Here is a 21047-nt window from a genome sequence, read left to right on the forward strand (position 1 = left end):
ATAGAGAACAATGATGGCAAGTATACTCCAGACCATAGGAATAACATAAGTGTGAGAGTATGGCGTTGAAGAATGCAACATGAAGGTGAAAAAATAGGACACAGCAATCAGAGAGGGCCTTTTATTTTCTGGGACGCATATAGCTATAGTCAGAAAATGGTCCCTTCTAAGCAGTTCTAGATCTGTACAATGAAGCTCCGTGTTAAAAATAAAAGATGACATGGTTGATTAAGAAAAGGCTGAGAGATGACAATGAGAAAGAAGGTATAGCCTGGAGGAGGGGACCAGCTGCTATTTGTCTGTACTGAGGACTCTGTGGTGCCTTGAGCTCACACAATGGGACTTGGAGTTTAGGAGAGGCCTCTAAATGCCTAAACGAAGTTGCCAAAATTCTTTAAGAGCATCCCCATAGAACCTCCTGGACTAACGTCTTTACAAATAGGGTTTCAGACATCACTTAGGTCTGATATTTTAATAACTACTAACATTAGTGGCATTTACAAGAAAACTTGGAAATCTGTTTGGCTGGTATTCTTTTCCTCATTCATTCATGCAAACATTTATTCATCTCCTACTTTTTGTCAGGCTGTGTTAGGTGCTGGGGATAAAATAGTAAGTAAGTCAGAAGAAAAATCTCAGAGATGCCACCAGTCACCCAGGGTCACACAGCTAGTGGGAAGCAGAGGCAGGGACCGGAAATGAAATCTGTGTGACCACAGAATCAGCTCTCTTTCCGCTGCACCATCCCTTACTGTTCACTCAAGAGGCAAAGGAATGGACCACATAACCTCTAATAATACCTCAGGCCATTATTTAAATGAACATGGGAAAGGAAAAAGGAAATAAAACCTATCTCATATATTAATCACATTTTTCAGTTCCAAAAACTTAGAGCTGCTGAGACTTGCATGACAGCACTCCACCCAAGACTGGGGAGTACATGCCCTTGACACCTGGTTATGAGAATCTGATCTTTAATTAAATCGTGCCAGGAGGTTTTCTTTGGCAGGAGCCTGGAATGTTGCAGTCTTGAATTTGCTGAGGGATGTCCTTTTGACAAGTCAAAGACATTCCCGCTATGCAACCTCCAGTCACTTGCACTGGTTTAGCAACAAGAAAGCAAGTGCTGAGATAGCAGGGAGGAAAAATGGAGGCTGTTTCTGGGCATAGAAAAACTACTCTAATTTCTGACCCCCAGTTTCCTCTTCGGTAAAATACAAGTACGACTGTCTTTTTCACAGAGTTATTATCAGAATTTAAAAGAATATATTAAAAATAAATAAATAAAAGCATATATAAAGTCCCCAGCAGGTTGTCTGACACAAAATAGATATTCAATAAATACCTCTCCAATTATCTAACCAGCTTCATGTCTTTTATCTCTAAACTTCTCATTCCAGCCCAATCTGATTTCTTGCTTTTGCCCACACTGTTCTCTCTGCCTAAAACGTCCCAACTTGTCTGCCAAGAAAATTCCTACTTATTCCTCTACACCCAGCTTGACTCACTTCCTCTACAAAACCTTCACACAGCCCTCCTATTTCTACCTTGCCCCAAATTTAATAGCATTTTATACATAATTCTGTGCAGCAGGTTCCATATTTCATGATATCAATCTCACCAGTCCATGAACAAGTCATGGAACAAAAGTAAATACGATTAATGTCTATGTCCCCAAGACAGCACAGACCTGGCCCAATTAGGTAACTAGTAATGGTTCACTGACTGAGGCAGCCTGGTTTAGAGAAGAAAAACACAGGGGCTGGAAGTATCTTATAAAGTCAGCTAATTCAAAATTTTTATTTTATAATTCCACTATGAAACCCATGGGGTATGCAACTTACCTAAGATCACTCAATGAAACAGTGCAAAGGACATGACTAGCCTGGTTATTCAGATTCTCTTAAAAATACTTTCTCCACTAATTAAAAAAAAAAAAAAACTTTCTCCACTAATTATAACTTGAGACAGAATGAACAAAGGGCTGTACCTGGAAAACTTGGAAAAAATTGTACCTGTAAAGCAAAATGGAAAAAGCAAAGAGATGGAGTCAAAGATTTAACTTACGCTGACCTATACCTTCACCCTCCCTCACCCTACCAATAATGCCACACATCTTTCTCACTCCTATCACCCCTGCAGATGACTTGCAGAAATCAGCACCAAAGGTCTTATAATCCTCTTCTATCATCTTGGGAAATTCCTGACCTGCATCTCCAACGCAGGAGACAGAAGAGAGGTGGGTTCAATCCCTGGGTCAGAAGAGCCCCTGGAGCAGAAGATGGCAACCCACTCTAGTATCCTTGCTTAGAGAATCCCATGGAGAGGGGAGCCTGGAGGCCTACAGTCCACAGGGTCACAAAGAGTCAGACACAACTGAAGCGACTTACCATGCACACAGTCCAAGTTAACCATTATTCTCATGATCACACCCTAGACTTTATTCCCAAAACGTTCACTGACTGACATCTAGAGTGAATCATCCAAACAAAACCTCCTATTCATGTAGCTCACCTGTTCAAGAACTTCCAAAAGCATTCTTAGACTTTATTTTGAACTTCAATCTACTATCAGTTAGTCCCTACTGGCATCACATCCTTTTTTCCCTAAACATAAATCACTTAAACATCAAAAATCATCAACTCTCTAAAACTCAAAAACAAAACATGAACAACCCAATTCAAATATGGGCTAGCTAAGGATCTGGACAGACATTTCTCCAAAGAAGATATATGAATAGCCAATAAGCACATAAAAAGGTGCTCAATATCACTAATATTTAGGGAAATGCAAGCCAAAACCACAATGAGATACCACCTTACATCCATTAGGATGGCTACTATCAAAAAAACAAAACAAGACAGAAAATAACAAGTGTTGATGAGGATGTGGAAAAACTGGAACCTTTATGCATTGCTGGAAGAAATATAAGATAGTATAGCCACCATGGAAAATAGTAGAGCAAATGGTTCCTTAAAAAATTAAAATATTATTGAATTACCATATGATTCAGCAATTCTAATTCTCAGGTATATATCCAAAAATATTGAAAATTGAGTTTGGAAGAGCTATCTGTACACTCATGTTCATAAGAGAATTATTCATAATAGTTAAAATGTGGAAGCAACTCAAGTGTTCATTGACAGATAATGGATAAGCAAAAAGTGGTATGGAATGGAATATTATTCAGAAAATGAAGGAAATTCTACAACATGCTACAACACTGATGAACCTCGAGGATTTTATGCTCAGTAAAATAAGTCAATCACAAAAAGACAAATATTGTATAATTCCATTTACATGAGGTACTTAGAGTACTCACAATTATAAAGACAGAAAGTATAATGGTGTTGACTAGGGGCTGGGGGAAGGGAAGAATGAGAAGTTGTTATTTAACAGGTAAAGAGTTTCAGTCTTACAAGATAAAAAGAGTTATGGGGATAGAGGGTAGTGATGCTGTGCTGTGCTTAGTCGCTCAGCCGTATCTCTTTGCAACCTCACGGACCGTAGCCCACCAGGATTTCTCAGTCCATGGGATTCTCCAGGCAAGGATACTGCAGTGGGTCGCCATGCCCTTCTTCAGGGAACCTTTCCAACCCAGGGATCAAACCCAGGTCTCCTGCATTGCAGGCGGATTCTTTACAGTCTGAGCTACCAGGGAAGCCCAAGGATACTGGAATGGGTAGTCTATCCCTTCTCCAGGGGATCTTCCTGACCCAGGAATCAAACCTGGGTCTCCTGTGTTGCAGGAGGATTCTTTACTGGCTGAGCTACCGGGAAAGTTCCATGGTGGTGATGGTTGTACAATAATGTATTTTAACACCACTGAATGGTACACTTCAAAATTATTAAGATGGTAAACTTTATATTATGTGCATTTACCACAATAAAAAAGAAAAAAGTAAGGAGAATTAGAATTTATCATCTAATAAATACACTACAATGTGCCGAAGTGCATAGTATCAACAGTCACATTACCCCGTTAATGCCAGGGTAAAGATCAGTAAAATGAGACTTAAGACATTAACTGTGGACACTGGACAACTGACTCTCAGTAAAATCTGTAGGATAATAAGATGGCTTATAATAGAATTTCTCTGCACATGTATATACTACACTACCCTGATCAAAAACAAGAACAATCTACCCCCTTGCCTCCTCTTCCTTTCCAAAATTCAAGTGGCAAAATCCCAGCCTCAGGATAGTTGAGCTTAACTCTCTCCAAACTGCCTCTATACTAAAAGAGCTGAGTATCCTAGAGAACATTACTTGGTTGACTGCTTTAGCTTGAAAATTATGATGCTCTTCCAACTTAAAAGATTACCTTGCCTCAAATCATCAACTGGGATTCTCATCCACCCCTTCCCTCAGGCAGTGATCCAACTTTCAATGAGAAAACAGAAATCTTCTCAGGAGAACTCTATCTTCTTACTCCTAAATCTGTATGTTTCCCTGCACCCATACCACCCACTGTACCGTACAATGAAGGAGGTGTCTCTTCTCTTATCAGAAGTTATCCTCTCCTTCTCTCTTCTCCCTCTACTCCCGCACTTGTACTCCATCTCACCTGGAATGTTCTCCTTCAGCAGCTACATTAACTTCTCCCTCTCTCTCTCTCACACACACACACATATTCAGTCGTTCAGCAAGTATTAATACTCATTTAGCATCTATACTGTACCAATTCTAATCTAGCTGAATAGAACAAAGTCACTGTGTTCATGGACTTTATGGATTGATTAATAAGAGAAGCGAAGACATAAATAAATACACAATGTCAAGTCCATAATGAAAATTAAACAGCAGTTCATGTGAATATAAATGGACAGGGATGGGGGGTGGTACATACGATAATGATCAGGACAGGCTTCTCTGAGGAAAAGACACTTAGGACATGGATGAAATGCAACAGCAAATCACAGTAATATATGGAAGCATTTTAAGCAAAGGGAGCAGTAAGCACAAATGTCCTAGATAAGAATATTTGGGGCATACAGAATAGCAAAAAGGCCAGCAATACATTGTTGAGTGTATTGTTGAGTGAACAAGGAGAAATGTGGTTAAGAGTTTTAAGAGTAGAGATGTAGCCAGAGGTCAGAATATGCTGGACCTTACAGGCCAGAATAAATTTGGATTTTGTAGCACGTGTGAAAAGACACTCAAGAACTAATTTATGTTTTGAATAAACCACTGTGGCTGCAGAGTACTGTCTGCAGAGGAAAAGCAGAGAGACAATTAAGAAGTTATCACAATAATTCACATGAGAACTGAGGGTGGCTTAAACAGATCGCAGCAGGCAGAGAGCATTTTGAAGGTAGAGCCAAATGACTTATTTATAGACTAAATATACAATGTGAGAAAAAAAGGAAAAACCAAGAAGATCTCTAAATTTTTGGCCTGAGTGGGTGAATCCTGGGTGAATATAAACATGCTATGCATCTCCTATTCAAAGACACACACACACACACATATCCCTTGACACTCACATACTCCTCCAAACACTATTTATTTCTGTTCCCCTTCATAACAAAGCTTGTCAAAAGAACTGTCTACTTATACTACCTCCACTTCCTCCCCTCCTGTTTGCCAGCTAACACCCTACTATTTGGCCAAAAGCAGTCTTGTCAAGCTTCCTTGTCAATCATCTCCACGTTGCCAATCAAATGGTCACTACTCTGTCCTCATCTTACTCAACCTCCCAGCAGTGTTCAATATAACTGGCTCCCTTCTCTTTCAAATGCTCTACTTTTTTGGCTTCTGGGAAAGCACATTCACCTAACTTTCCCTCTATCTTTCTGTCCATTCCTATCTCCTTTGTAGACTCTTCCTTCACTAGCTCTCCTCCACATGTCCCAGGCTAGGAAGGTCCTTTCCTCACACTACACTCTGTCCTAGATGTTCACCCATTCCCACGACTTAACATATTATCTATATGTTGATGATACCCTAGTTTTTATCTTTAGTCCCAAAGCTTTTTCAGACCAATAACTATCTGTTAGATCAGCAGTGTCCAACCTTTTTGGTGCCAGGGACGGGTTTCACAGAAGACTATTTTTCCACAGACAGGGTGGGAGTGCAGGGGGGGGAATGAGGAGGTTCAGTTCAGATGCTAATGCAAGCGATGATTCAGGCAATGTAAGTGATGGGGAGGGGCAGACAAAGTCTCACTCACTTGCCTCCTGCTGTGTGGCACAGTTACTAACTTGGGCCCAAGAGTTGGGGACCACTCTTTTAAACATTTTGCCTGCATGTCTCATAAGTACCCTCGGAGAAGGCAATGGCAACCCACTCCAGTACTCTTGCCTGGAAAATCCCATGGGCAGAGGAACCTGGTGGGCCGAAGTCCATGGGGTCTCGAAGAGTGGGACATGACTGAGCGACTTCACTTTCACTTTTCACTTTCATGCATTGGAGAAGGAAATGGCAGCCCATTCCAGTGTTCTTGCCTGGAGAATCCCAGGGACAGCGGAGCCTGGTGGGCTGCCATCTATGGGGTCGCACAGAGTCGGACACGACTGAAGCGACTTAGCAGCATAAGTACCCTAAAGCTAATTTCAACAAGTGGAATTCTGGGTTTTTTTTTTTTTTTACAACATCTAACATGAATTTTAATTACATTTGCTTACTTATTATACATCACTCTCACTAAACAGTAAGCTTCACAAAGGAGCAACTTCATCTGTTGTATTTATCAATGTATACTTAGAAATTAAATAGGGCTTAATAACCGCAAACACCAAGATTTACTAGACCTTCTCTGTCTAGTAAATATTCACATGCTAACAGGAGAGAACAATACATAAACCCCAATGAGAATACAACATGGTAAGTGCCACTATGAGTGACAAGAGGAAGCACATGAATCCAAAAAAGGGGCCCTTAGAACTAGACTCAGTATTTTGTAATACTGATAAGGGAAAAGAATCTGAAACATATATATATATATATAATTACATCACTGTACACCTGAAACTAACATAACATTGTAAAATCAACTACACTTCAATGGAAAAAAAAATAAAAATAGAAGCCCTTAACAGCCTAGGAGTCAGGGAAGACTTTCTTAAGAAAGTAACTTCAAAGGTATTTTTGCAGGATAAAAGTTAAGTACAGCTATAAAGTATCTACTATATATTCTTTTCTTTTTTATATATAATTATTTTAAACTTTATAATTCAAGATATTTATAAATATCTATTTTATATATGAATATTAGAAAGATTAAAAACCAAGTACCTAGTAGGTGAACTGAGGTCAGTTTAGTTTTAATCCCTTTCCCCCTTCCTTCTTTTATTTTGCTTTTTTTTTGCTATAGCACAGGTATCACTAAAATACTTCTCATGCTTGCCACCTACCATTTGCTTGACCTTAAAGTAAACACTGTGTTTCTCAGGTGGTGCTAGTGATAAAGAACCTGCCTGCCAATGCAGGAGACATAAGAGACATGGGTTCAATCCCTGAATCAAGAAGATCCCCTGGAGGAAGGCCTGGCAACCCACTCCAGTATTCGTGCCTGGAGAATCCATTGGACAGAGCCGCCTGGCGGGCTACCACCTATAGGGTTACAAAGAGTCGGACATGACTGAAGCAACTTAGCACACATGCACACAAAGAAAACACTAAACCCCTCAACCTCAGTTTTCAGTACCGGGCTCAATTACCAGTCTCTAAAGCAAAGCATCCTCTTTCTAGCCCCTTTCTTTCATTATTAAGGATTGAGGCTCAGTTTTAAACTAGTCAGTGAACAACCCTTGGCATTTCCTCCAGGCTGCAACATCTGGGCATTTTTCATGGCTGAAAATACACTTAGGAACAATCACAGTAACATCTATGCAGCACTTCACAGTTTACAAAGTCTTTTCACACATTTATTATTTCATTTGATCCTTACCAACCCTATGAGTTATTAAATCCCTATTTTACAGAGGACAATGGAAATAAAATGCTTCACCTAGCTCCATCTGGTCTCTCGGCTCTACAGTCTGCCAGAATGAATTAAGAAATTGGAGGCACTGGGAAGACCCAGAGGGATGGGATGGGAAGGGAGGCGGGAGGGTGGATCGGGATGCGGAACACATGTAAATCCATGGCTGATTCATGTCAATGTATGGCAAAAACCACTACAATATTGTAAAGTAATTAGCCTCCAACTAATAAAAATAAATGAAAAACAACAACAAAATAAAATAAAAAATAAAAGAAATTGGAGGGGTGCAGAAGGGGAGGGGAGCACAAATGACTCATACAGGGAGCTCAGCATCAAGTCCCCCAGGCGGCCCAGAGCCAGAAGTTAACAAGGAAAAAGTGCGTTTCCCTTCCAAAATAGTGAGCGTTTGGCCATGGCACAGGGACCTATCACAGGAGTCTGTTCTTTTTTCATATCAGCAGCACCTAGAGTCTAGTTCATAGATAGGCAGAAAGGAAAACAGAAGAAAACCCTCTGTACACTGTATGTACACACAGAGTCAGAAGATAATGTGGTATAAAAGCACAGATATCACCTTTAGAGAAGACCTGAGTTTAGGGTCCAGCTCTGCCACTTACTGAATCAAAAGTTCCCTCCTCTGCATTATTATAGTTCCTTGTGCTTCTCTTACATCACATATCCTTATCACATGAGGTTTCAGATACCCACTCTTAGACTTGCACTGGAAGGCAGCAACTTAGTTAAATTTCCATTTTTGCATCCCCAACACCTGGTACCATAACTAACATAGATGGTTCAGAGAAGGTTTAAGGATGAAGATATCATATTTAAAGCTTTTTGTACATAAACACATTGTCTAGACAATAAGTATATGTATAATAGCAATCTTGCCTCATTATCTCTGCTTTCCCTCTCACTATCCCACATTGAGGACACTCCTGAAAAAAAGTTTGCTGAGGAGAAAACAAATCAGCCCAAAAGGCTAGTTTTCAGAGAGAAAGAAAATGAATGAATACCGTCCTCTTTCCCAGACTACAGTGTTTCCCAATACAACCACCTCTACCCCTAAACAACCCCTATCTTATCCTGGCCACTCTCTTCTTCAAAAGACCATTCTTCTTCCCCCTGAGGATTCCTCCTTCTCTCCCTCCAACCCACTCCTGCTATCCTCCTCTTCTTCCCTAGGTTCACAGGTCTGCCTCCCTTCCTCCAGGTCAGCAAAGCTTCTAAGCTGCTAAAGAGTCTGTGTGTGTCTCCTAGTTGCTCACCATTTCCCTGGTGGCTCAGACGGTAAAGCATCTGCCTACAATGCGGGAGACCCGGGTTTGTTCCCTGGATCAGGAAGATCCCCTACAGAAGGAAACAGCAACCCACTCCAGTACTTTTGCCTGGAAAATCCCATGGACGGAGGAGCCTGGTAGGCTACAGTCCATGGGGTCACAAAGAGTCGGATATGACTGAGCGACTTCACTTTAGTTGCTCATCTCACTAAAGGAAGTTAGAGTCTCCAGAAAACTCTTGCCCTCCTCCCACCTCAGTTCCTAAGTCCTCCTCTTCCCATCTGGCTTACTCTTATACTGCCTCTGGGAAATAAGGTGGGGGACAAATCCAGGAAGAAAGACTGCTTACTGTTGGGCCCAAAGCAAGGCAAAGAGGCAGTAAGGAGAGACTGGAGCTTGGGAAAGATAGATTCACGGTGAAAAGCAAAAGTAAGGGAGCTGGGTAGGGAATAGTGTTTGGATTTCACTAACACCATAGCAAAAGTCCCTGCAAACCAGTAACCTGGCAAGAATGAGAAAGCTGAACCAAAAGGAAAAGAGAAGAAAGCCTAACCAAGAAGAAAAGGACTCAAGAGAAAAACTGGCTATGGAGGGGAAAGAACTAGAAAGGGAAAGTACGAGAGGAAGGGGGAGCAGGAAAAAGAAAATGGGAATGGGAGAAAAGGTGGGTGGGGGACAGGACAGGAAAAATGATCAGGAGTAAGAAGTAGAAAGGAAAGTGGTGAGAAGATAAGGTTAGCAGAATCATAGAAAAACTGGGGGAAGAAGGCAGTCCAAAATAATCAAGGTAGGTTAGTATCAGCCTGACGTGTTTCTTGGTCCCAGATGATCATGATTAAGACATTACACAGTCTCAAGGTCTGTCATTAGCTCGACATTCTAAGGAGGAAGTTCCTGAGAAGAGAGCTACGTTTAAAGCAGTTTTATGCCCAAGTATCAAAGAACTGGCCAATTTGGAGAAAAACTATTAATATACCTTGACCTGCTTCGTCCCAACTGTCTCCCTACAACCAATATACCTACACTCAATACTTAAAAAAATCACCATTCTTAACCTCTGCCTTGTCCGTGAAGTCAGAGAGTCCTGAGCAGCCCAATAAGATGCCATTCAAAAGACTGGCTGGAAGAAAAGGTACCAAGATCTGTTTCCCAAGCTTGCCTATCTCCTACAGTGTTGAGGGGGACATTTCTGCAGTCTACTCTAGGGCTTTTACCAACTTGACTGTCCAAAAGGCAGTCTGAAAAAAAAAAAAAAGGCAGTCGGGCAGTCTGAAAATGCCAGTCACAGACAAAATGTCAAGCCCTTCGCTGCACAGATAAGGAAACTGAGGCCCACAAAGGCTGCCTAAACAGGACTAACAGGACCCCCTCACCCCAGGTCTCTCATCTCTCAGTTCACTCCACCTCTTAAGTCATTTATAATACAGTGCCCCTCCTCAGCACTGGAGAGAAAAGACCCCTCGGTCGGGCAGGACAGCAGCTAATCCAAAACAGAGGGAAGCACCACCCCAGCCGCCAGGCAGAAGGGTACTTGCAAAGGAGCAAGGCTCCTCAGGCAGAGCAAGTTCCCCAAAACCAGCTTCCCTTTCAGAGCCTTCCCTAGCCAGGGCTCTGGTTCCAGCCCTGGCCTAGCCCTGGGTGGGCTCATTTGAAGCATTCCACCATAAACCCATTCTCTTACTTAGGGTCTCTTAAGGAAAGAGACCCTAAGTCTACCGGACCCGCGTCACCACTCCCCGGAAGCTCGCAGAGTCGTCCCCCCTCACCAGCACCGCCCAGCTGAGCATGCCCCAGGGTGGGCCAGCATTACCTGGTCGGGGGAGCCGGCCCCGGCATCTCTGCTGCGGTTTCTGTCGCAGAGCCGCACCTCTCCCACGCCTGGTCGGCCGCGCGACACCCAGGCTCCACCCGGGCAGCTATACTTGGCTGGGGCCGGGCTCGCAGCAGCTCAGCCGCCCCAGCTCTGGCTCCGGGGTGCAGCACGCTCCCGCCCTCACAGGGCGCAGCGAAGGCTCCGCTCCCGGGTTGGCGAAGCAGAAGGGGCGGGGAAACAAGGGAGGGAAGGAGGCGGGAGAAAACCCGCTTCTCCTTTCAGTAAAGAAGCTCTGAGGGAAGGCAGAGAGACTACTAGCTTCCCACCGCCACCCCGCCCCTCACTCCGTTATTCTCTCTCACCTAGTCTTCAGCAGGGGTCTTCTCAGTGAATCCAGGCTTTCCAGGGACTGTCTGAGCTTCCTGGGTGGGCCCCAGAGTCAAGAAAGAGAACCAGAGCTCTTCTGTGCCTTTGCTTCTCCAGCTGGGTCTGGACCCCAGGGCAAGTTAAGTCAAACCTACCATTCTCAATTAGGCTTCAGGCAAAGAGAGGCACCCACCCAGGGCCCCAACAAAGGTGTCAGGTTCTAGTTCGAATACCCCAGGGAAAACACTGGGTGGATGCTTACAGCTGCTTCTAAGCAAAGAAATCTCTGTAGCAGCTACCATTTATTAAGTGCCATTCTGTACCACGTACTCCACAAAATGGTACATCTCTCTCACCACAACCTTAGGAACTAGTTGTTTGCTGTTGTTTAGTTGCTAAGTCGAGTCCAACTCTTTTGCAACCCTATGGACTATAGCCCTCCAGGCTCCTCTGTCCCGTGGGATTTCCCAGGCAATAATACTGCAGTGGGTTGCGATTTCCTTCTCTAGCAGAATCTTCCCAACCCAGGGATCAAACCCACCTCTCCTGCACTGGCAGGCAGATTCTCTTCCACTGAGCCACCAGGGAAGCCCCACCAATTCACACGTGTGGAAACTGAGTTCCGGGCTTCCCTGGTGGCTCAGTGGTGAAGGCTGCCTGCCAGTGCAGGAGACATGGGTTCAGTCTCCAGTCCGGGAGGATCTCACATGCCACAGAGCAACGAAGCCAGGGTGCTACAACCATTGAGCTTGTGTTCTAGAGCCTATAAGCTGCAACTCCTGAGCCCACACGCAGCAACTACTAAAGCCCGTGCGCCCTAGAGCCTGTGCTCCACAACAGGAGAAGCCATCACAATGAGAAGCCTGTGCACTGCAACTAGAGAGTAGCCCCTGCTCACCACAACCAAGACACCAGTCAAAACAAAAAAACTGAGTTCCAAGAAAAATATGGTTTTGTACAATAAGTATTTCTTAAACACATACCGTGAATCAGGCATTGTAAAGGGCCCTGAGCAGAACAACACATTACAGAATATTTACCAACACTGGCCCACACCCTCTAAATCCTAGTGTTGACCCCTCAAAATTGAAACGATTTAAAAAAAAAAAAACTTTCACACATTTCCAAGTTCTTCTTAAGGGTAATTTACCTTGTCAATTACCTCTATAAACTTCTCTTGAGAGATGCCAGGAGTCAAGAGTATGTAGGACCTCTTGGGGGTCATAACTAGGAGTTTGGGTTTTGTTCTAGGTTTTAGTAATGGGAAAGATTTGGAAAGTCTTAAGCATAATGACAAGGTCTAATCTATATTTTTTTAAAATCACTGACTGCTGAACGGAAAACAGAGCAGAGGGTTATGAAAATGAGAAGTCAGTAAATTCTTTCAGAACTTTAGCCAAGAGAAGAAAGTAATGATTTGGACTAATATATTGGAGAAGAGATAAGGAGAAATAAACATATTCTAGAGATAAATGGCTTGGAAGCAATAACAAAAGTTGGTAAAAGACAGGATGTGATGAGTGAGGACGGCAGTGACTTCCCCAAGACTACACACTGGTAAAGGACTGAGTCATTCCAACTCTGGTTCGACTCCCAAGCCTACGTTTTATTTCTCTCCGCCATGTCAACTATCTTTGTAGCAACTGCCATATCCCTCTCCCTGCAGCCTGGCAAAGAGCAAGTAACCAGGATTACATCTGATCAGAAATTTAAGTGTAATAGAGGGAAATTTAATGGAATTTACCCATTTTCCCTGACAGATGTCCACACATCCATTCAATATGCCAACATCATCTGCTTACGGAAGGATGCAGGGGAAGAACGCCAGGAGGACCAGAAAAGAGCTCTTCTGTTAAGTATCTTTCACCCTTCCCAGACCCTCAGTACCTGTGCTATTACAACTACCAAAACCTCAGTTTTAGGGAGGAGACGGAATTTCATGAAAATCTCTTCCAGCATGGAGAGAATCGGTCAATAAAACAGACTAGAGGGATCTGCTGCACTATGAGAACTCAGATTCAAAGTAGTTTTAAGAATGTTCTTTTAACCCCCATACCCATGTCCTTCAATTTATGAATGAGAGGAGAACCGAAAAGAGTTCTCAGTCTTAAACATAGTTTTTCAAAGTAATCATCCATAAGCATAGCATCTGACCTTACCTAATTTCCCAACCCATACAACATCTGCTCTTATACATGGGCTCTGCTGAGATGTGAAGGAACAGGAAGCTCAGGAGCAATGAGCACCATGAGACAGTGCTTCCTACTATTCAGCAGGTGCCTCTCTGTAAACTTCTAATTCTACCTCCGAGAGCACTCAGAAAGCATCCTTCAATGCCAAGTCATATTAAAGGCTTTCAGATATGTGTATATGACGATCTATCAAGGCCATGCACTTTTTCTCTTCTCCAAAATAAACACATTCAGTTCTTTTAATCATCTGCTCATTCAACAACTATTTAAGCAAATTGTACAAGCCACTAGAGACAGACATATCATCAAAGAGGACCACACCTTCAAGGAGTTTATGGTTTTAGTATGCTGGTTTTTAACTCTCCCTATGTATCAAAATTACCTGGGAAGATTTAAATATATATACTTAAGTCCTAGCAGAGATTTTTACTAAATTGGTCTGGGACATAGCCTAGGTAACATATCTTATGAATATAACTCTAGCTATATATAGGTATCTATCAGAGAACTAATACTACGTGACTTCAAGACTTATTACAAAGCTACAGAGATAAAGGCAGCATGTTATTGGTGAAAGAATAGACAAATATATCAATGGAACAGAATAGAGACCCTAAATAGACATACACAAATACGGTCAACTGATACTTCACAAATGAGCAAAGGAAATTCAATGGAGAAAGAATAGCCTTTTCAATAAACAGTGTGAGAACAACTTGACCTCCACCTGCAAAAAAAATTTAGACACAGACTTTACACTTTTCACAGAAATTAACTCAAAATGTATCACAGACCTAAATGTAAAATGCAAAACTATTTTTAAAAAGTCTAGAAGATAACAGAGAGAAAAGCTAGATGACTTCAGAATGGGTGATGGATTTTTATACAATAAAATCACAATCCATAAAAGAAAAAGCTGAAAACTTGGGCTTATTTAAAAATTAAAACTTTTGTTCTGCAAAAGACACTATTAAGAGAATGAAAAGACAAGTCATAGACTTGGGAAAACATTGCAAAATACACATATGATAAAGGATTTATATTCCAAATATACAAAGAACTCCTAAAGGTCAACAATAAGAAAACACACAACCCAATAAGAAAATGGACAAATTATCTAAACAGACACCTCATCAAAGAAGATATAGAGATGGCAAATAAAAACATGAAAAGATAATCCCCAATGTGTCATTCAGTTCAGTTCAGTCGCTCAGTTGTGTCCAACTCTTTGCGACCCCATGAATCGCAGCACACCAGGCCTTCCTGTCCATCACAAACTCCCGGAGTTTACTCAAACTCATGTCCATTGAGTCGGTGATGCCATCCATTCATCTCATCCTCTGTCATCCCCTTCTCCTTCTGCCTCCAATCCCTCCCAGCATCAGGGTCTTAGGGACTTGCAAATTAAAACACAACAAAATACCACTAGATATCTATTAAAATGGCTAAAACCCAAAACAGTGACACCACCAAATACTGGTGAGGATGTGGAGCAACAAGAATTCTCATTCACTGCTAACGGAATGTAAAATAGTACAGCCACTCTGAGAGACAGTTTGGCAGTTATAAAGCTAAATATAGGCTTACCAAACAATCTAACAATTGCACTCCTAGATATTTATCTAAATGAGTTGAAAAATCTATCCACAAATATTTATTGCAGCCTTATTCATAATTGTCAAAATTCAGAAGTAACCAAGATATGCTTCAAATAGATGAATGGATAGACAAACATCCATAGAATGTGTATTAAATTCAGCAATAAACAGAAATGAACTATCAAAACATTAAAAGGTCTTTACCAGCCCAGCCACCAAGAAAGCCCATTAAAAGACTTAGAAAACCCCAAATATATACTGCTAAATTAAAAACATTAGTCTGAAAAGGCTGACTCCAATTACAGAATAGTTAGGAAAAGGAAAAACTAGAGAAGCAGCAAAAAGATCAGTGGTTGACAGGCACTTAGAAAGTGGTGGCAAGGATGAATAAGTGAAACACAGGACATTTTTTATATAGGAAAACTATCCTGTGTGATACTATAATAATAGATACCTGATACTATGCATTTGTCAAAACCCATAAAACTGTACAACACAAAGAGTGAACCCTAATATAAACTATAGGCTTAGTTAATAATAATGTACCAATACTAATTCATCCATTGTACCTACTAATGCAAGATGTTAAGCATTTCCAGAGGAAGTGCTGGGAGCAGTGGGACAGATATGGAGTACAGTCTTTGCACTTATTGGTCAATTTTTCTACAAGCCTAAAACTGCTCTAAAAATAAAATCTACTAAAATAAAATACAGGGAAAGTATCAAACAAAAAAAGACATAAGATAAATTTCATTTTCTTTTTATTAGATGCATTAGGCAAAAAATTATTCTGTCAAATTGTTGTACAAGTTTCTACACACTCTCAATTTCTATGCTTACCTCATTCCAGACTGTGAAGAGTTCAAACTCTACTTTGAGCAGTGATGCTTTAGGGCACTTTCCACTAAACACAGTTCTGTCTGCAATGAACCTCTTATTGCCTGGTTCCCCTGGGGAACATGACAGTCTAAGTGCAGTCCATCCTCTATAGAATGTAGCTGGACTGTCACCTCCATTAACTATACTTCGAACTTCCAATAATTCAGTCTGAAGCTGCACTAGCTTTATAGTCACAGTAGTACCTTTGGCTGACACTGGATTCAGGCAGCCAAAACCACAATTTTCTTAAGCATAGCATCATGCTAGGTCTCCTCTAGGCTCCCCATATGTTGCCATTTCTTTGAGACTTAAAATGTAGCACTGTCATCTTCCTTAAATTTCATCTTTTTGGCTTCAATCCACCTTGTCAAGCTCCCTTGCTCTCTCATTCACTCTCTTCTCTTTCTCTCGTGCCATCTAGCACAGTAGCTTTTCTTTCCATTCTTTATCACCTGCAAATTTACTAAGTACTCTATCTCTTCAAACATTTATCAAACACATCCCATGTGGTCTTGCCTGTACTTGGTCATCGGGATTAAATATGACCTAGAAATGGCCTATGACTCCAAGAATCATAACCAAGAAGGGAGGCTAGCATACAGAAAAATGTAAAAGGTATTGCACTAGAAAACTGAATAAACAAAATAAACAGGATATGGTGGAAGAAACTATAAAACATGAATCATACAGTATAAAGGAGGACCACTGATGTCTTCAGCAAGAAAGAGCAGATTCAGGCAACTTCTGTTTTTAGACCTCAGTTCTCAAAAACCAGATGCTGGTTTGGTGACAGAAGGCAGACCAGTCAACTCACATGCTGTCTCTTTCAGAGGTGAGCTATAGGAAGCTTGGCTAAGCTTGGTTCCTCTGATGAAATGAAAGACACGTGAAATTGAGGTATATTAATCAGAAGCCAGTGTTTTATTTATTACTGAGGGCTAATAGATTATAACCAAGAAAGAAACTATTGGCTAAATACATGAAAAAGCAGAATCAGATGAAGTAGAAGGGACTTTAAAAGACTAAACTATATAGTCAAAGAAAGAAATTAAATCTAAGATATATAATAACATGGCCAAGTTTACAGAAGTCAGCAGGTGACTTCTTTTAAGTCCAATTACTCCTTGCATTTATATAGGCTTTTGTTTTTACAAAATAAAAAAATCACAAAATGTTCTTTCAACCCAAGGACCTTGACTAGTGATGTTTTGTCTATGAAGTCATTAGCCTAATCAGGACCTTTCAGGTCATTTAGGTCATTTAGATGCAAGCACTATTTAGTTCAGTTCAGTTGCTCAGTCATGTCTGACTTTTTGCGTCCAAGGGGTTCATGGACTGCAGCATGCCAGGCTTCCCTGTCCATCATCAACTACCACAGTTTATTCAAATGCATGTCTGTTGAGTCGGTGATGTCATCCAACCATCTCATCCTCTATCTACCCCTTCTCCTCCTGCCTTCAATCTTTCCCAGCATCCGGGTCTTTTCCAATGAGTCAGTTCTTCGCGTCAAGTGGCCACAGTATTGGAGTTTCAGCTTTAGCGTCAGTCCTTCCAATGAATATTCAGGACTGATTTCCTTTAGGATTGACAGGCTGGATCTCCTTGCAGTCCAAGGGACTCTCAAGAGTCTTCTCCAACACCAGAGTTCAAAAGCATCAATTCTTCAGCGATGAGCTTTCTTTACAGTCCAACTCTCACATCCATACATGACTGCTGGAAAAACTATAGCTTTGACTAAATGGACTTTTGTTGGCAAAGTAATGTCTCTTCTTTTTAATATGCTGTCTAGGTTGGTCATAACTTTCCTTCCAAGGAACAAGTATCCTTTAATTTCACGGCTGTAGTCACCATCTGCAGTAATTTTGGAGCCCAAGAAAATAAAGCCTCTCACTGTTTCCATCGTTTCCTCATCTATTTGCCAGAAAATGATGAGACTGGATATCATGATCTTTGTTTTTTGAATGTTGAGTTTTAAGCCAACTTTTTCATTCCCCTCTTTCACTTTCATCAAGAGGCTCTTTAGTTCTTCTTTGCTTTCTGCCATAAGGGTGGTGTCATCTGCATATCTGAGGTTATTGGTATTTCTCTCGGCAATCCTGATACCAGCTTGTGCTTCTTCCAGCCCAGCGTTTCTCATGATGTACTCTGCATATAAGTTAAATAAGCAGGGTGACAATATACAGCCTCGACGTACTCCTTTCCCAATCTGGAACCAGTCCATTGTTCCATGTCCAGTTCTAACTATTGCTTCTTGACCTGCATACAGATTTCTCAGGAGGAGGGTAAGGTGGGCTGGTATTCCCATCTGTTGAAAAATTTTACACAGTCTGTTGTAATCTATACAGTCAAAGGTTTTGGCATAGTCACTAAAGCAGAAGTAGATGTTTTATTGGAACTCTCTTGCTTTTTCGACGATCCAATGGATGTTGGTAATCTGATCTCTGGTTCCTCTGCCTTTTCTAAATCCAGCTTGAACATCTGGAAGTTCACAGTTCATGTACTGTTGAAGCCTGGCTTAGAGAATTTTCAGCATTATTTTGCTAGCGTGTGAAATGAGTGCAATTGTGTGGTAGTTTGAGCATTCTTTGGCATTGCCTTTCTTTGGGATTGGAATGAAAACTGACCTTTTCCAGTCCTGTGGCCACTGCTGAGTTTTCCAAATTTGCTGGCATATTGAGTGCAGCACTTTCACAGCATCATCTTTTGGGATTTGAAAGAGCTCAACTGGAATTCCATCACCTCCACTAGCTTTGTTCATAGTGATGCTTCCTAAGGCCCGCTTGACTTCACATTCCAGGATGTCTGGCTCCAGGTGAGTGATCACACCATCATGGTTATCTGGTCATGAAGATCTTTTTTGTATAGTTCTTCTGTATATTCTTGCCACCTCTTCTTAATATCTTCTGCTTCTGTTAGGTCCATACCATTTCTGTCCTTTATTGTGCCCATCTTTGCATGAAATGTTCCCTTGGTATACATGTAATTTTCTTGAGGCGATCTCTAGTCTTTCCCATTCTATTGTTTTCCTCTATTTCTTTGCATTGATCACTGAGGAAGGCTTTCTTATCTCTCCTTGTTACTCTTGCGAACTCTTCATTCAGATGGATATGTTTCCTTTTCTCCATTGCCTTTTGCTTCGCTTCTTTTCTCAACTATTTGTAAGGCCTCCTCAGGCAGCCATTTTGCTTTTTTGCATTTCTTTTTCTTGGGAATGCTCTTCATCACTGCCTCCTGTACAATGTCACGAACCTCCATCCATAGTTCTTCAGGCACTCTGTCAGCTCTAATCCACTGAATCTATTTGTCACTGCCACTGTATAATAGTAAGGGATTTGATTTAGGTCATACCTGAATGACCTAGTGGTTTTCCCTACCTTCTTCAATTTAAGTCTGAATTTGGCAATAAGGAGTTCATGATCTGAGCCACAGTCAGCTCCCGGCCTTGTTTTTGCTGACTGTATAGAGTATCTCCATCTCTGGCTGCAAAGAATATAATCAACCTGATTTCGGTATAATGTCCATGTGTAGAGTCTTCTCTTGTGTTGTTGGAAGAGGGTGTTTGCTATGACTAGTGCATTCTCGGCAAAACTCTGTTAGCCTTTGACCTGCTTTGTTTTGTACTCCATGGACAATTTGCCTGTTACTTCAGGTATCTCTTGACTTCTTACCTTTGCATTCCAGTCCCCTATAATGAAAAGGACATCTTTTTTGGGTGTTAGTTCTAGAAGGTCTTGTAGGTCTTCACAGAACCGTTCAACTTCAGCTTCTTCAGCTTTACTGGTCAGAGCATAGACTTGGATTACTGTGACACTGAATGGTTTGCTTTGGAAACAGAGGTCATTCTGGCATTTATGAGATTGCATCCAAGTACTGCATTTTGGACTCTTTTGTTGACTATGAGGGCTACTCCATGTATTCTAAGGAATTCTTGCCCACAGTAGTAGATATAATTGTCATCTGAGTTAAATTCACCCATTCCAGTTCATTTTAGTTCACTGATTCCTAAAATGTCGATGTTCACTCTTGCCATCTCCTGTTTGGTCACTTCCAATTTGCCTTGATTCATGGGCCTAACATTCCAGGTTCCTATGCAATACTGCTCTTTACAGCATCAGACTTTACTTCCATCACCAGTGACATCCACAACTGGGTGTTGTTTTTGCTTTGGCTCCGTCTCTTCATTCTTTCTGGAGTTATTTCTCCTGTCTTCTCCAGTAGCATATTAGGCACCTACCGACCTGGAGAGGTCATCTTTCAGTGTCCTATCTTTTTGCCTTTTCATACGGTTCATGGCGTTCTCAGGGCAAGAATACTGAAGTGGTTTGCCATTCCCTTCTCCCATGGACCATATTTTGTCAGAACTCTCCACCATGACCCATCCGTTTTGGGTGGCCCTACATGGCATGGCTCATAGTTTCATTGAGTTAGACAAGGCTGTGGTCCGTGTGATCAATTCGGTTAGTTTTCTGTGATTGTGGTTTTCATTCTGTCTGCCCTCTGAGGGATAAGGATAAGAGGCTAATGGAAGCTTCCTGATGGGAGAGACTGACTAAGGGGGAAACTGGGTCTTGTTCTGATGGGTAGGCCCATGCTCAGCAAAACTTTAATTTTCTGTTGATGAGCAGGGCTGTGTTCCCTCCCTGTTATTTGAACTGAGGCCAAACTATGATGGAGGTAATGAAGATAATGGCAACCTCCTTCAAAAGGTCCCATGCACGCACTGCTGCACTCAATGCCACTGACCCTGCAGCAGGCCACCACTGACCCATGCCTTGCTGGAGACTCCTGGACACTCAGGGGCAAGTCTGGGTCAGTCTTTTGTGGGATCACTACTCCTTTCTCCTAGGTCCTGGTGCACACAAGGTTTTGTTTGTGCCCTCCAAGAGTCTGTTTCCCCAGTCCTGTGTAAGTTCCGGCAGCTCTATGGTGGAGTTAATGGCGACCTCCTCCAAAAACTCCTCCAACCTCTGATATTACCAGTTAAACATAAGA

At 41.7% G+C, this 21047-nt stretch overlaps 1 protein-coding gene across 9 annotated transcripts in view; it reads right to left on the reverse strand.

The window, feature by feature from the left end:
* The window catches only part of PAK1 (p21 (RAC1) activated kinase 1), a 161344-nt gene that overhangs the window by 85084 nt on the left and 55213 nt on the right, over positions 1–21047 (reverse strand). For 2 of the 9 annotated variants that reach the window (XM_043875345.1, XM_043875383.1), the window contains exon 1: positions 11018–11225. The exons of 6 other annotated variants lie outside the window; for them this stretch is intronic. The gene's annotated coding sequence lies outside the window, so the exon portion shown is untranslated. Of the gene's footprint in view, positions 1–11017; positions 11226–21047 lie in introns of those variants that run through there. One more of the 9 variants, XM_043875319.1, reaches the window with a different exon arrangement.

This window comes from Cervus elaphus, chromosome 2, assembly GCF_910594005.1.
Source record: "Cervus elaphus chromosome 2, mCerEla1.1, whole genome shotgun sequence".
In the NCBI taxonomy this organism is placed as follows: domain Eukaryota; kingdom Metazoa; phylum Chordata; class Mammalia; order Artiodactyla; family Cervidae; genus Cervus; species Cervus elaphus.